Raw genomic sequence first — 15618 nt, forward strand, 5'->3', positions numbered from 1 at the left:
GAGGCTTTTTCATGAGGGCGATTGACGAAGAATAGCCCTGTACAGAGCAGACAGGCGGGAGTTGTGGCGGAAGCCAAACTGGTGTACGATAATGGTGCCCCCCCTGCTCTGGGTCATCCTCCCAGGAAACCCAGGGAAAACGGTGCCGATGACAACGACAGGACTCTTCTTTCTTACAGTCTTGAAAACTTCCTGGAGTGAGAGGCGACCCAGGGGAAGATATTTGACATGACTTTAATAGGCTCTAAAGTTGTTACTTGCAACGCAATGCAGGGAGCTTGCGTTTTCCGCTCACATCCGGCTGAGGCTGTACGAACGCTCCGAAGGATGCTTCCGGGAGTGGAGAAATGGAGGGATGTCGGAATTGGGAAAACGACACCGAATCTTAATCATCTCTTGCAAGTTTCTTACTTTACCGAGAGGGCAATTGTTATTACAACTTACTTATTCCCGACAGGGCAGGCTTTATATTGGTGAGTAAATTTTCGGGAAGGAAACAGATTTTAGCACTGAAGCATATCAGAACAGGAACCAGCAGTGTCTTGTTTTGTTAGAGTGTTTGCTACCCTCCCTTCACGTCCAGTTGGATTGTTGTTTTAAACGAGGCCTTTAGGAGCCTTTTAAACTACCCATCGTTCGTTTAAAGAGAATGCACAAAAACAGGTATTTGTTGTAGTACTATGGTCATTAAATTTGTATGAATTTGCTATTTTTCTCCATTACTTTCTGCCCACCGTACGTTTGCTTATCAGCATCGGTTGAAATCAGCATTGCACATCATCTGGCGACGATCGGGGTGACGTTAGCCGGCGACGGGCCAGGCAAACAGCCAACCGTGAAACAAACAAGTCGGTCCCACGAACGAACGAAAATGACGCCAACGCCAACGACGACGACGGCGAGGACGAAGACGATTTCTCGTCAAAATAGGTCTTCAATCGGGTTGGAGCACAAAAATAGCGTGACAAACAACTACTTTAATCTCGCCCGATCGAATAGTTGTGAGCGAGCAAACAAGTCTTTCTATCAAATGCTGCACCAATACCTTAACAAACTGTAGTAGTCGGTAGTTTGTTGCAGGAATGCAGTGATTCTCAATCCATTTTTAATACCGAGATGAATTTGTAATATGAGGGCAACTTTTTTTTATATATTTTTTATAAAATTATATTCAAATTACAGCTGTTTGTTAAATAAAAAGTTGCATCGATTCCTTGTTGCTGGATAATAATTGTTAGCAATGGGTATAGTGTGTTAATTAATAACATTTTGCATTTGAAAATGATTTGTCTTACAGCTCAAAAATATCACAATCAAACACAATCAATGGAAGTTGCTTCAAAGTACATTATACTTCTTTTAACTATTTTGCATTTACAACTTGAACATGTAAATTGACAGAAAAAAGTAATGAACTAAGTGAATCTAAACTAAATATATCTGACGAAAAAAGAAAGAAATACAAGTTGTTGAGGCAACACTAAAGATTATTCGATACGGTGGATGCTGATGTGAGAAGAAGCAATAATGCAAAGTTTGAAAAGTGATTTAAAATATACAAATAAATAATTACATAAATACATTTAGATTCAGTTTGATGTTTCTTTAGTGATTTATCATCATTTATTTTTAATCATTCAGGAGCATGACGGATAATCCCTGTCCCACCTTATTACTCTAGCCTTTAAAGGTGTTAGAGTTAAAAAGTTGCAAAAAATGTAGCCCACTCATCAGCCCAGCTGTCCTCTATTGATAAGCTTTCACAAAAAAGCGACCGTCTTTCATCATCCCGGAATTTCACGACTTGCATCAGCAGCACGGTCGCGAGCAGCTGCAGCACGCTGCGGGACTACCCGTGTTTTTAATTGGCATCATGTAAAGATACCCTCCAACGCCCCCCTACCCCTTCCAAAGGCCCCAAAGCACATTGCTATTTGTTTACTCTGTTTCGGGGCGGAAATGTATCGCCAATCAGAACAGCAGTGAAAGTGCCATTCTAGATTGCATCATTCGTTCCTAGGTGGGTATTTCTACTTCTTCACCCGTGATTACACCTCACATAGACCCGTGCCACATTTCTGATGCAACGTCAGGGAACCGTTTTTTTTTTCGTGCGGAAGGAATCACCACGTGGTGATGATGGTGGCCACAATAGCTGTGACCTCACCTAGCAACAGAGCACAACCCAGCAAAGGCAGCGGCTCCGGGAGCCTGCTTCTTGTTTGGTGGCAGTAACCTTGTGTCACGAAACAGAGCGAGGGAGAGAGAAAGAGAGGGAGAGAGGACGAGAGACCTCACGGTTTACGTACGCCGTGCCGGGAACGGTCTAGAATCGCGTGCCACCGCGTGGTCTGCATGCGGTTGCCGTTGACTCAGCGCTGACCTTGAAAACCCCTGATTTGAAGTACCATTTGAACAGGAGCCAGCAGGCGAGAGGGGGGTATACAGGTACTGGCTCCTACAACTAGCTGATAGTGTATGATATCATTCGCATGAAATTAAAAAGCAAGCACAAGCGTGCGGGCACAGGAACTCAAATCAGCGTGTAATCAGTTCGGCAAACGTGCGAAATAGGCATCTATAAATAGATTTTAATGTCAAGCGAGTTTAGGGTTGCGCGTCGAATGACAACCCGCCGTACACAGGCACGGACGCACGCACACATACAGCCATGCCTGCATTAACCGTCAGACGACCTGGTGCTAAGGTGATTAGCTGAAGAAGGCAGTAAAAAAAACACACACACTCAGCAGCTTAGTCACAGTAGGCAATGATGCGTGCAAAAGCCGTTCAGTGCGCGTTTGTGTATTAGTAGGTCGCAGTGTAATTTTGCACGTACGCCGCCGCGGTGTAATGTACGCACGCATACATCTGCCGGTAAGTGGTAGTGTGTGTGTGTGTGTGTGTTGTTTTTCGATAGCGTCGTGCCTCCGGCGATAACGTAATGAAGAGGGAAGGTTTGAGTCATTATCAGCCCGCAAGAAGTAATCGAGCGTGCGCGCGCGATTTTACAGCAAAACGGCTGTTGTTTTCTGTGCGGTTTTTACGTATGTGTGTTTTTTGGTTGTTGTTTCCTTGTTGTTGATTGTGGTACACCCATACAGTGAAAGAAATGGTGGAGTACGTGAGCGAACGCATCTCCGCCCGTAGTAGCAGCTCTCCCTGACCTTCGCACAGTGCTGACGGAATGTGAAGTAAGAGTAAGACAAGGTAGGCAACATTGGTCACTTGTTTCACCCCAACGACACATTCGAAGGGTCTGTGTCTGTCTGGGTCTGTATCAGCTCGTCATCGTGAAGGAGCTGGAATGATGAGTGAAACCTTACGCCTAAGAATTCGATCGCCACTAATTACCCTCGACCAGTAGGAGGGATTCTCTGAGGTCCGAATTTATTGCACCGCCGACTTTCGATTGCATCATCATTTGATATGTAAATGGTGCTTTTGCCTCTGCTGACTTGACTGCATGGCAACGGGGTTTCGGTACATGGACTACTATGCTTTTCTGTGCTGTGGTGGTGGTTTCCCCCCCTGTGGTCTATAAACGCAACCATCGTGGCCGGTTGTGCGAGAAGAAACCGTTGAAGCAGCTGATCGGACAGCTGAAACCTTAAGAGATAGGTCCCGAAAGTCCAGCCCTTCGCTCTGTTTTACATATATGCAAAGCTAGACAAAAAAAAGACCGGGAAAAGGAAATGTTCCTTTTACTTATTTCCTTCGCTCTCTTTTATCGGCCCAATTAAATTCCGTTCCAGCGTGTTAGCATGATGATGTTGATGATGGTGGCGATAACGACTTCAAAAACAAAGCCTACACTTATACCCTAATATGGCCGTTAAAGTGGCATCTCTCTCTTCCCCCCCTCCTCTGTTTGTGATAAGGTTAGTCATCCCCAATATTTGAAAGAGAGACAAATTCGCTTTCCACGATGATCTCATAGTTCAGCTTAGAAATGGTTTTAAATTATTCGATTGTAATGGTGTTCTAATTTTCGGTTGAAAAATTACCCACTAAACGTGTGGCTTGTGGTTACTCATCTAGATATAAGCATCTATAATGAGAATTGTTGGTAGAATACAGTAAAAGGCGTTAAATTTGAAAGGCGCCAATTTTTGTGGACAGTTTGTATTGATTTTTGCCTAAAATTCATATATTTTAGGTCGTTTGGGTTTTTTTACCTGTAGTAGAAATCATGATATCTTTATAATGTATTTTATTAAATTTATTACATGGGATATGTTACATCGTAAAAGCATTTAAATAAGCTTGTTATTTTATATAATAAAATTATATAAATTTTTTCACGTCAATTTTTAATATAGACATGAAAAGGATTATTTTTTATGATTTTTTTTATTGATTTATCTTTCATTCAATCGCTTTGGAACAAAATGTTGTTTTCAACAAAGCGATTAGAGACATTTATGCACATTGTAAAATAATGTCTATAATGTAAAATAATGTTCATTAAAAAAATACATTTCAGAGACAATAAACAAAGACAGTGAGGTAAAAATTGGTGTCTTAGAGGCACAAGCTGTAATAAATTTTAAAAATTGGAGCGTTAGAGCCAAAATTTGCTGACTTGAGGCATATTGAAGAAGTAATGACTCTACATCAACGTTAATAAAATGAAACAATTGATACGAGACCGCAGCACATGTTCTCTTCCTGTGCGTAATGTTATCTTTTTGTGCGCGTTCCCGTAGCGCCTGGTTTGTCCCGTGCCCGCACCAATCGTATGACGATGCTGCTAGCAGTTCTACGAAAAATCAGACTCTGATTAAACGTGTTCTAACCCGTGCACAGATCGCTGTTGCTAGGCGACGTCAACGGACGACCTCCACCGGGCGTGAGTGTGTCTCGTGAATCATATGCGTGATAGACGGCAAGAAACCACATTGTCTGTACTGTTACTATCCCGTCTGCCATATGGGCGATGGTGCGATGCAGCTTAGAATTTAGGTCAGTTTTACGGGGTGATGAAATTATTACCATTTTTTGTTCATTTCTCTCGTACACGCATCACATCTAATCGGTGTTATCTGGATGACGGGTGCGAAAAGTGAGCGACACTTGTGCAATTAATGAGTAAGAATGGCATTCGTAAGAAATATAGGGGTTATTCCGAAATGATGCTGACTAATTAGAAAGGTATTCGACTGATGTTCGAAATCGAGCTGGAGATGTTGAAGGTGGTAGAACGCAAGAACTGCAACTTACTTTTGGAACGCGTCAAACATTGTCCAGGATTTGTGGAAACTGAGCAGTTCCTATATCGGCTTTGAAGGGACATTGTCTGGCAACATGTGTACAACATCTCAAGCGCGACCCATAAATAGCCACCGCTGCTTGAAATAATAAACCACCGGCCCTGACAGTTACCGGTCTGCTGTGCCGCCACACATCGGGTCCGGATGCAGCGTAGCCAATTTCCCGACTCCTCCCGGTGGCATCGTATTGCAGTTGCCCTACGGAACGGATCGGTTGCTTGAGTCTTGCGCGGAGTAAACACGTGATGCACGGCGTGTCGTGGCGTCAATGTTTTTTTCTCAGTAGAAAAATCTTCGTCGCCGGACATGGAGACATTAAGTGAAGAACTGTCTGCATCCTTGATAGTTGGAATCTACAGTTCCTGATTGCCTGCCTATGCCTATGTCTCTCGCAGTCTCTCTCTCTATGTGTGTGTGTTGTCATCCTCTCGGCGGGATGTAATGATCCCGCTGTGGCGTTCGGCTGCAAGATCCCGAATGCAACACTGAAGGGGAAGAGTGAGATAAAATAAACAAATAATAAAATTATGGGCAGGTACTTTGCGGTGAGGCAATATGAATTACTTTTGCCCTTCCCTAGGGGTTACCTCCACGGGACCCGAGGTGTCCCATTCCGGGGTAAGAGGTCTCGCTTTCTTCTTCATTTCCCTGTCCCAACTTATGGGGTAAAGGTTCTTCCTCCTCGCTTCTTTAACCGGTACTGGCACGGTAGGAGATGCTGCACACTGGAATGTTCCACTGCCACAGCTGTAAAAGTGCATCGAGACGGTTCGTTCTCTGCCGTTTTGTTGCCTATTTGTTTATCTCCGAATGCACTTGGTAACAGCATTCCTTTCCGAGTGCAAGGAGAGAAGCCATGGGATCGATTCTCTTCTCACTGCTAGCAAGGACGTCCTTCGCGTTGTCAAGGCCCTTGTACGAGCTGAGCAGCAGCGCTGGGAACCTGAGAGAGAACATCCCGAATCCAGAAATGGAAAGCCAACAAAAAAAGGGATCAAGATCATTCACACAGGCCACAGTCGATAAGAAATTGGAATAATAGGCTAAAGCGGGGAGAGGTTACTCCGTAGCAAGCAAAAAAAAAAAAAAAAACACAAAAAGGCATCACAAAATCCGACCTTTTCCCGCCGGACGATCAAGCCCCGGGCAGACCGGTGGCAGAGGGATGTCGGAAGGAACTGACCCCTAGAAGCAACCCGTCGACGCCCCGATAGAAAACAAGTGTGGAAATGGATTCCACACCGGCAAAGCCGGGGAGAAGCCAAACCATAAATTGCACGTGCTACAAATGCCCTTCCTTTTTGCCGTTTTGTTGGAGTTGTTTTAGGACGTCCTGTTTGGAGAATGGAACACACACGCACACAACCCTTCCCATTCCATTTCTTCGCCCGCATGGAGCCGTGATGGTCTCCTAGTTAGCACCTCGCGACAAACAAACAAAAAACTATGTACGTTCGTAAAACTTTTGCCCGGTTTTTGATTTATGGTGCGTCATTACTAAGAATAAAGCCCGTGGAATATATAGGGCAGGCGGGCAGGGGACACACATCCATCCACTTCCGAGTTTACGCTCACCTTTTGCAGCAGGTGGATTGTTGTTCTTTTCTAGGTCATGTCTCCAGGACTCTGGTACGGTATGCTGCCTTAACTATGCGCAGAACTGTTGTAAGGTCCTGTTAAACAAGCAGGGCCACAATGATATGGCTCTAATCCGGATGTTACCCTGTGTTCCCAAAACCCAGCAAAAAAAACCGTTTGGCTATCGACCTTTCTGGGCCGATGATCCAACCATCCTCAACGCGTTCGCCTGTGTCACGTCAGACACGTCACGGACATTCACATGCACACACACACACACCCGGTAGAGGATGATTTATGGACTGGAACAAATGTTGCCAAAAATCGTCAAAGTGTGGGGGCATATGTACGTGGTTGCAGCCCAGCGTGGTTGTTGAAGATCTCGCTGCAGTTCACACGACAGGTACAGGGTTCCGAACAATCTTTGTAATCTTATTTGCTACAAATCTGTGAAATAACCAGAACACGATAACGATTTTTGGGTCCCACATTGCCATCAATCTTCCCGCTCAGCTTTCAGCATCTGGCGTGAGCGGTGAGAGGTAGGTATCCCGTACCTTGAGGGTTCACCATTAAGCCTTTATCCTCCTTTTCCAGGATATTGAAAGATGTCGCCGCGCTTGGTGTTGTAACAGTTGGCCAGGATTGCAGACGAAACGGCGGATGCGCTTTCCATTAAGGCTGCTTTCTTCTTCAAAGCCCTGTGTGTACAACCGTCGTCGTATGGTTCTCATTAGAACTTCCTTCCGCTGGGCTCTAGAGGGGAAAGAAATGCTTCGCATATGTCGGCTTTCCAATGCAGGAAAGTAGCATAACGGATGGATTGCTGCCGCTGCCGCTGCTGCTGCCTCAGCCTGACGAATTTCACTTTGAAGGAATGCATTTCCCTTTTTCTCCGGCGGTTCGGCGCATATGGTGTGTTGTGCGTGTGTGTCTTCTCTCCCGCATAGCCATCATAAGCTACTAATTTATGGACCCCGCGCTGGTACAGCTGTGTGTGTGTTGTGCCTGTGGGTTTTCGATCACATGCACATTGCGTGTGCTCTCCGTTGAAAAATGGTGGGGAGAGATGCTTTCAGGCCAAACGAGAAGACAAAAAGTGTGAAACATTTTAATTTAATAGGATACACACCGGCACCGTGGAGTGCAAGAAAAGATGTTGACTATTTGTTGACTGGCTTAATAGTGTGTCAGATTAGTGTTTTTGCTTCTACGTCTTCTTCTTTTTATTTTCTCTGTGTCACCGGCTCTTTGTGTCGTTGGTGGATCCCCCCATTCGGATGCGCTTTTTCGCGTGGGAAACAAAGTGTACAAATTCTCAGCTCTAGATTACGTCAATATTAATGGGTCTTGGGGGAAGGCTGAGAAGGTTGTCTCGCAGCGTCAACCCCACGCTTGAATGGCACTGAAACAGTCGGTCTAAGAGCCGAAACCCTCTAAGTCGGTGGGGAAAACAACCCGTGTCGGCGGATGGGGAACAAATGTTACCGTTTTATCTCGGTGCTCGCTGTGGAAAACATTTGTTCACAATTCTATTCACCTAATTCTTGAGGGAAGGAATGTGTGTGTGTGTGAGAGCGCTTTCTAATTTCCAATGCGTAGCACATGTATCACTGGTGAACCGCGTTTGCGATGTGAAAAAATGAATAATTTAGAAAACATTTTCCGAGTGATTTTAATGGAGAATGGAATTAGGATTACGGTAAGTAATGAGCGGGGGGAAACACATTCGTCTAGCCTGGTTTTTTATGTTAAAGGTGCGTTTTTTTGGGCTTGAATTGGATGGGGTTTAAGTTTGATAAAGTGCTCAAAATTTTAATCCATTTGAATTTAAAAATTCAAAAATTGATACAATTAGCCAAACTTAATTCCAGTTATTTGGACTTCTGATAGCCTTCTTAAGTAACAGAAACAATGGATTGCTCTTTTAGTCTATTCAATTTCTATTTCTTTTAGTCAGCCTTCTTAAGAAACAGAAACAATGGATTGCTCTTTTAGTTTAAAAAATAAATTTTGACAATCATGTGTCATGACGGTATGTTGCTACTTAAATAAAACCAATCGCATTTCATATTAATCTAAGAATGATTATGTTTTTCATATCCCATACTCGCGAATGATTCTAACAATTTTATTGACATTTAAAATTGGACGAATTTGACATATGCTGCCTGTAAACATGTCAAAAATCCATACACAACTACGCGCCATACAAAAGTGAGGTTTTCTGGTCAAAGTTAATGTTAATATACTCCGATTCATTCTGGGCTTTGCCGCATGTATGGATGATGGTTTTTTTGCTGCGAAAGTACAAGCATTTTTTCTATTACATGTTATAAGCAGTCAATAGACTAGTTTAAAACAAAGATATTACAATGTTTAGTTATTTTCACTCAATTGTCGAAATATGATAAATCATGACTGTCAATTGAGTGTCGAGAATACCAAGGTGTATTCAAGAAACTAGGTTCGGGAAAAATGTTTTCGAAGGGTCGTTTCAAAATTATTGAACAAAACATAAAAGTGATTTTTAAAAGAAATCAATTATTTCATGAAGAATTAAGTATCAAAGGAATTATTATTCTTATTAATTATTAGGTGCAGTTTAGCAGACAGGCTTTTAACAAAGGCAATCCAGGATAGGGTATTAATGCGTAACATTTCCCGAATATCACATTTTGAGCCAAAACATAGTAGTTAATAAATAGTTATTTTTGAGACAGTTAGTTAATGCAATTCGTTTGACAAATTTGATTATTTCATCGCTTCATTGATTTCAAATCGAATTTTGCATCGGACAATTGTTGAAGAAAATTGAATCCGTTTAGACATACGAGCTGTCAGACATAAACATTCGCGTTACTTACATTCGCGTCATTCGTGTGTCGCGTAACTCGCGGAAAGACTCGGATAAATTACATGCGGTGAAATTGGACTGACAAACAAAACCACTGACGACCGTCTTCGCATGAATTTAAATAGAAAAAACAGGTAATCGTGATGAGCGAGGTAAAAGATGGAGTGTAAAAATAAAGGTTAACATTAACAGGTAAACAGGTAAGGTTGAATAAATTAGCCGCTTAGTCGAAATTAGTTTTACATTTCTAAAACAAAATAAGTTTTTATTGCTTACCTTTATGTTATACCTGTTTTGTTTACACACATACAGGGATTTTCAAGTTGATGTTCAATGTCAACAACATTTTTCAGACTTGAAAGATGTTTTTCAACAGCTGTCAAAAGTGAATAATGATGAGCTCATTCAAAAGTTATTTGGAAAACCCTGTTAGCCGTTTAACAGCTTAATGTACTTTTTAACGTTTTATTCGAATTAAAGTTGTAAGTGAGATACAAAATTTAGAATATTAATGATGGTTTGTAATTGAGTCATGTTATGTCTAGTGACGTTGCTTTAATACACGTTTGATAACTCCTCAATTGTTGATTCTTCTTTGACAGATGCAGGCTGAAATTTCAGTTTTCTTACTTAAAACATCAAAAATAACTAAAAATCACCACTAAAAACACACACAAGTTTGTTACAGGATCACTCTAAAATGTTTTACTTTTAGGCCAATGTGAGTTAAAGAAAGTACCCCCTAGCAAGCCGATGAAATTGTTCCTTTAGAGGGAATGTACCATATTTTAAGAAAAAAAAGGGCATTAAGTTTGATTTTTCAACTTCCTTCTTAGATTGAAAACAATTTCTTCGCGGTGCTGGAACAATTGCTGTAAGTGAACGCTCTTTAGCTGCACATTAGCCAGTATGCTATCGTGTGAGCCCGTCTGTAGTTAATTTCACCCCCAGAAAAGTGTACTTTTCCCTAGAATGATTATTACTTTAAGTTTCTTCCATATTCAGCAAAACAAAGCGCTCAACAAAACCTTGAAAGAGGGAGTGACGCAAAAAAAAAAATGCGCAACCAGCGCAAATCGAACCACTCCAGTGCGCAATAGTGCTGAGGATGCCGGTGGTTCTTAATTTCCTCCACCACCAAACATGCATGAGTGTAAGGTGTGGAGGGAAGGTGAAATTCCTCGAAAAGTATTGTTGATAAATGCAACAATTTTTCGAATCGTTGTGTGTGTTTCGATTTTTTTTGCCTTTGTTGTTTGGTTTTTTTGTTTGCTTAAGTTCACACTCACGCGGGCATAATTGCAGCGGAAACTCGTTCTTTTTCTATTTTTTTTCGGCATGTGTTTTTCTTCGGTTTGCAATCAGGGAATGGACTGTAAAAAACAATCAAATGTTGAAGCAAAAAACAAAGTTTAACGAATAAGTAAACAAAAACTAGTGCTTCCATTTCAATTCTTAAATCCCCCACCAGGCGCCTGGCAACTCTCCCTGGTCGAGCGCGGTGCCAGCTGATTGTTTCTTACGGGGGCTGCTTCTTCGATCCGTTCACCTAGAAATCTACTTGTTCTGATTCCCCGTAGCCAACCACCCAAGGGGAAGTTGCTATGCTGGTGGAGTCAGCCGTGGAACGGAAGTAACCTTGAGCCGTGGGTACGTGCGTTAAAACCAGTTGGCGGGTGTTGGTGGTCTGGTGTGTAGTGCCTCGTAATCACTTCTTGTGGCGGCCCATTAGCGCACGGAAAGCCTCGGAAGCCTCTGATTGTAACTAAAAGGCATTAGCATGTTACGCATGTGTGTGTGTATGTTGTTTTGTTTTATTTTTCAATTCTTGTGTTCTTGGGAAACCTTTGAACAGACAAAGGCTGTTGGAACACTGTTGCCAGAATGTTGTGAGGAACATGCTTCAATCAAATCGTACACAGGGGGGTGGCATATGGGAACGGTGCATATGCCCGCTTACCTTCCTGCCCCCTATTACCCGTTCTTTATCGGCCGGGGCATAAGGTTGTTCGATGCACAGCACTTCCTTCCTTCTTTGTCGGCTGCACTTTGTCGCAGGTGCGTTGCCTACGTGCTGCATGATTCATCCCGTTGCCCTGTACAGCAGAGGGGGAGATTCGGAGATGCAGCCAGGGGGCGAGAACCATTTCTTGAAGGTGGTCTTCCACCCGCATCAATCGTAGGGGCGGAAGTTGGACGAACAAAAACGTGTCTACAAAAAGGCATATAAAAAACACCCACACGAGTAGTCCAGGAGGGTAGTCGACTGTAGTGGAGAAATGTGAGGAGAGAGGTTCGGACATTGCCTGGAATTCCTGTGATCTTCAAATGTACTTCTTGCTCTGCGCATAGATCGGTTAGACACTGAATTGGAGATGTCACTTCTCAAGCCTTCTTGAACACATCGTCTTTGTACTTCAAAGCAAAGGATCTGAATGTTTCAATGAGGTAGATGAGTTGACGGAGCAAGCTTCGTCTTGGTACGAGTTTAAAAGTCGAAACAGATGATGACGAACAAAGAGTTCGGGAGTATGCATCTATTAGACGGCCTCTAGAAGAATTGGGAAAATTAAAAAGTTGCCAAGACTAATCAAAAGTTCCGTGAGTCGAGTTTGGTCTTTTTGAAGCTATAATTATTGCTAGAATTTCGTTTCTGCTGCACGCTAGAAATTGGAGGGAAAGGAATGTAATCCGTGTTAATGAGCCGAATGGTTCTGAATTGTGGTGGTTGAATCATAGTCTTCACAAAAAAAGAAATCAATCAGTCGTGGAGCGCTTTGTTTTTCGGGGTTTTAATTTCGATTAGCGAGAATTTTCAAAGAAGTCTTGTGAATCCAAAATAACAAAAGAATATTGGATGGAATTGATGGATGGATATGTGAATAAAGAAGATAAAAGGAGAAGATGAAAATTAAACATAAAATAGAAGTACAAACGATTGTGAAACACAGAAATAGGAAGAGGTTTAAAAAAAGTATAAGAAAAGTTGAGAAGGTAAAAGAGTAACATGGAAAAAGGTAAATGAAAACGATAAGAAAAACAAAACATTTGCAAACATTGAGGGAAAAGTAACAGAATAGTTTATTAAATAGATAAGAAAAGTTATCAAAGAATGATCGCAAACAAGAGTAAATCAGTTCTAACAGCAGAATTAAACAAAAATCAAAATTTGTCAAGGATAAATATACAAAATTGATAAATTAATGAAATAAACAGAAATAAGAGTTGTGAAAGACATGGGCACACAAGACGACATAAATTTGTTTCAAATGGTACCCGCATTTTATAAAGCTGTTTCTGACACGTATATTGCCGCACAATGCAGCGAGCGCAGATAACAATCAAGCGTTACATTCGTTGAGCACTTCCCTTTCCATCTACACCCCTACCACCATACCAGGGGTGTACAAAACCACGGAACATAAAAAAAGGATTACGCAATAAAAGTCAACTTCATTTGTGCGATCATCATCAACACCGGGATACAAATTTTTCTGTGCCACCCCGGGGTACGATCCTGGCTGGCGGCCATTACAGTTCCGCCAGTGCAATGTTCTGGCACCCAAGACCGGAAGCGGACAGGAACCCGGAACGAAAAAGGGGTTAAAAGGTTTGCATGTGTCGGTGCGTGTGTCCTTGTGGATATTGTGTTCGCTGGAAGGGATTAATAAAACCATCCTCCCTCCGTGAGCGCTTCCTCCGGGGGTACGCCGCTCGGCGGGGCGGTGTGCGGACGGTTGATTTATGCCCTGCTGCGGTCGTTTGGTATTATCGAGGCGCAGTCAATTAGGTATCTTGCTTCCCCCTTGTCCTCCGGTGCCATCGCAGTGCAGCTTTAGGACGCGGACCGGCTGTACGGTAACGGTTTGAAGTTGGGAATGTGCGTTTCTGTGTGCGCTGTTTTTGCCGAAAATGTTTCAAAAAGGGGTTTTTTTCGGTTATTATCTCTTACGGCCAGACCGTTTGGTTGTCAATCCTCCGGTAGTGTGTGTTTTACGTTTTTCGTACCATTAGTTGTTGCTTTTTTTTTTGGGCTGTCGTTGGCTTTGCTGCTCGTTTCATTTCACTGTGGGCGATAACATAAAACGGTTTTATTCATCAGTGGATGAAAGCGGATCTGGTTCCCCTTCGAGCTTAGATGGATGAAGAAGTAATTGTATTCAAGGAATGGGTTCGAAAGGATTTAAGGGTGCCAAGTCCTTTTGTGACAAAAAAGTTAATTATAAAGGTAAAATTTGTTAAAAGAAAAAAAATAGTAACACAGTAGCTGAATCATATTTAAAATATAAAATGAGAATACAAAAGAAGATGAAAGATGTGCAAACAGTTTTAAAACAAATTAAAGTAGTGAAAAATAAAATAAACAACATAAACTAACAAAATATGATAAAAAAAACCTCAATCAGTTTTAAGAACTAAAATAAAAAACATGCAACCAATGAAGAAAATAAAAAACTCTCATGAAAAACATTTAAGAAGAATACTGTACTAATATCTTGATCGATTTTTAAACCAATAATAATAGAACATATAAAAAACTTAAAAAAACTAAGAAAAAAGGTGAAGGAGAAAAAGAAAATCGGACATTGTAAAAATTAAAGTTTAATAAAATACTTTTCCACTCTGAATAATGAATCGTAATGTTAAGAATGAATGTAGGTTGCAATATTCTTATTGGCATTACTATTCAAATAACATATACAATAGTTAAAAATATCATAGATCTAAAGAAAATTTATAAATGGAAGAAGAATGGGAAAATAAACAAAAGTATGATCCGGGATAACGGACTGGCAGACGAAGGCGCGAGACCGTGAGCGGTTTCGGACACTCCTGAGGCAGGCCATGACCGCAAAGCGGTTGTAGCGCCGGATAATGTATATATGTAATGATTCTGGTGAAATGTTCCTCAAATTATCTCTTTTTCCAAAAATGCGTGCCAGGTGTCAATAATTTAAAAGAAAAGATATTAATTTGAGTAGGCATTTCCCTTACTACTTTGCTTATTTCTCTGCTGAATGGAGCAAAAACAACAAAAGAATTCCTGGAAATAAGCGCGTCGAGCGCCTTTTGTTGTCAATTTAGTATCTCATTTGTTTATAGCTAAAAATAATAGTAAAAATAATGATGATGATGATTACGGAGATATTACAGCGGGTCGTGGAATTGGAATAAAATAGAAAATAATTCAAAACATAATGCTCAACGCCCGTTGCGAAGAAACCTCCCGTCTAAAACCTCACCTGGGAATTGAACCGACTGTCCTGTCATAATTTCGGTTGATTCTCTTCCGCTGTGCCGTTGGGCTCCATCCATTCGGTACAAGAGGAAATTGAAAGAAAAAAAAACACAGAGACAAGCAAGTGTTATGACTTACGATGATAAAATGGAAGGACATAGAAACAGGCTACAAATTGCTCGAAGCTTTCGCCCGGAGGTCATTTGCTGCTGGAAGGCTTCGGTGTGTGTGTGTGTGTGTTGATAGCAAAACTCCCTCGCGTACCCAATGAGCCATGAAATGGGGTTGAAGCAGCGCCGTACCCCGTCCCGGTACACCAGTTGCGTTCACGGGCCTGCTCACTGCCCGCAGGAGTAAAAAAGGGTTCACTGTAGCAGTTTCCAAATTATTGACGAAACTACCCTTTCGAGGATATTATGTGTGATGGGGTTGAGCGAAAGCGAACGAGGAAACAGGAACCGGTCACGCATTGACCTACACGGCATAATATATTTATTACTTCCGAGAAAGCCGAGGCTTCGGGACGCAGCGCTAGAAGAGAGTTAGGCCGCGCGCGCGCGGCCTGTGCTCGGTTGATTTCTCTATTTTGTCTTTTCCGCTTCCGCGTTCAATATTTTCACTTTCGGCAAAAGCGTTCGAACAGTGAGAGCGGCGGGTGGGGAGGGGAAGGG

The 15618-nt window shown here is 42.0% G+C and overlaps 1 protein-coding gene and 1 long non-coding RNA gene across 3 annotated transcripts in view; one reads left to right on the plus strand and one right to left on the minus strand.

Annotated features, from left to right (window-relative positions):
* LOC1271163 (protein scylla) overlaps nt 1–15618 on the minus strand; it is a 183711-nt gene that overhangs the window by 41217 nt on the left and 126876 nt on the right. The gene's annotated exons all lie outside the window — the stretch shown is intronic.
* The window catches only part of LOC133393785 (uncharacterized), a 344205-nt gene continuing 330534 nt past the window's right edge, over nt 1948–15618 (plus strand). Inside the window, exon 1 of one of the 2 annotated variants that reach the window (XR_009766388.1) lies at nt 1948–3210. This is a non-coding gene — a long non-coding RNA (uncharacterized LOC133393785). The remainder of the gene's footprint in view (nt 3211–15618) is intronic. The other variant, XR_009766387.1, reaches the window with a different exon arrangement.

The sequence above is a fragment of the Anopheles gambiae genome, chromosome 3 (genome assembly GCF_943734735.2).
Source record: "Anopheles gambiae chromosome 3, idAnoGambNW_F1_1, whole genome shotgun sequence".
NCBI lineage: Eukaryota > Metazoa > Arthropoda > Insecta > Diptera > Culicidae > Anopheles > Anopheles gambiae.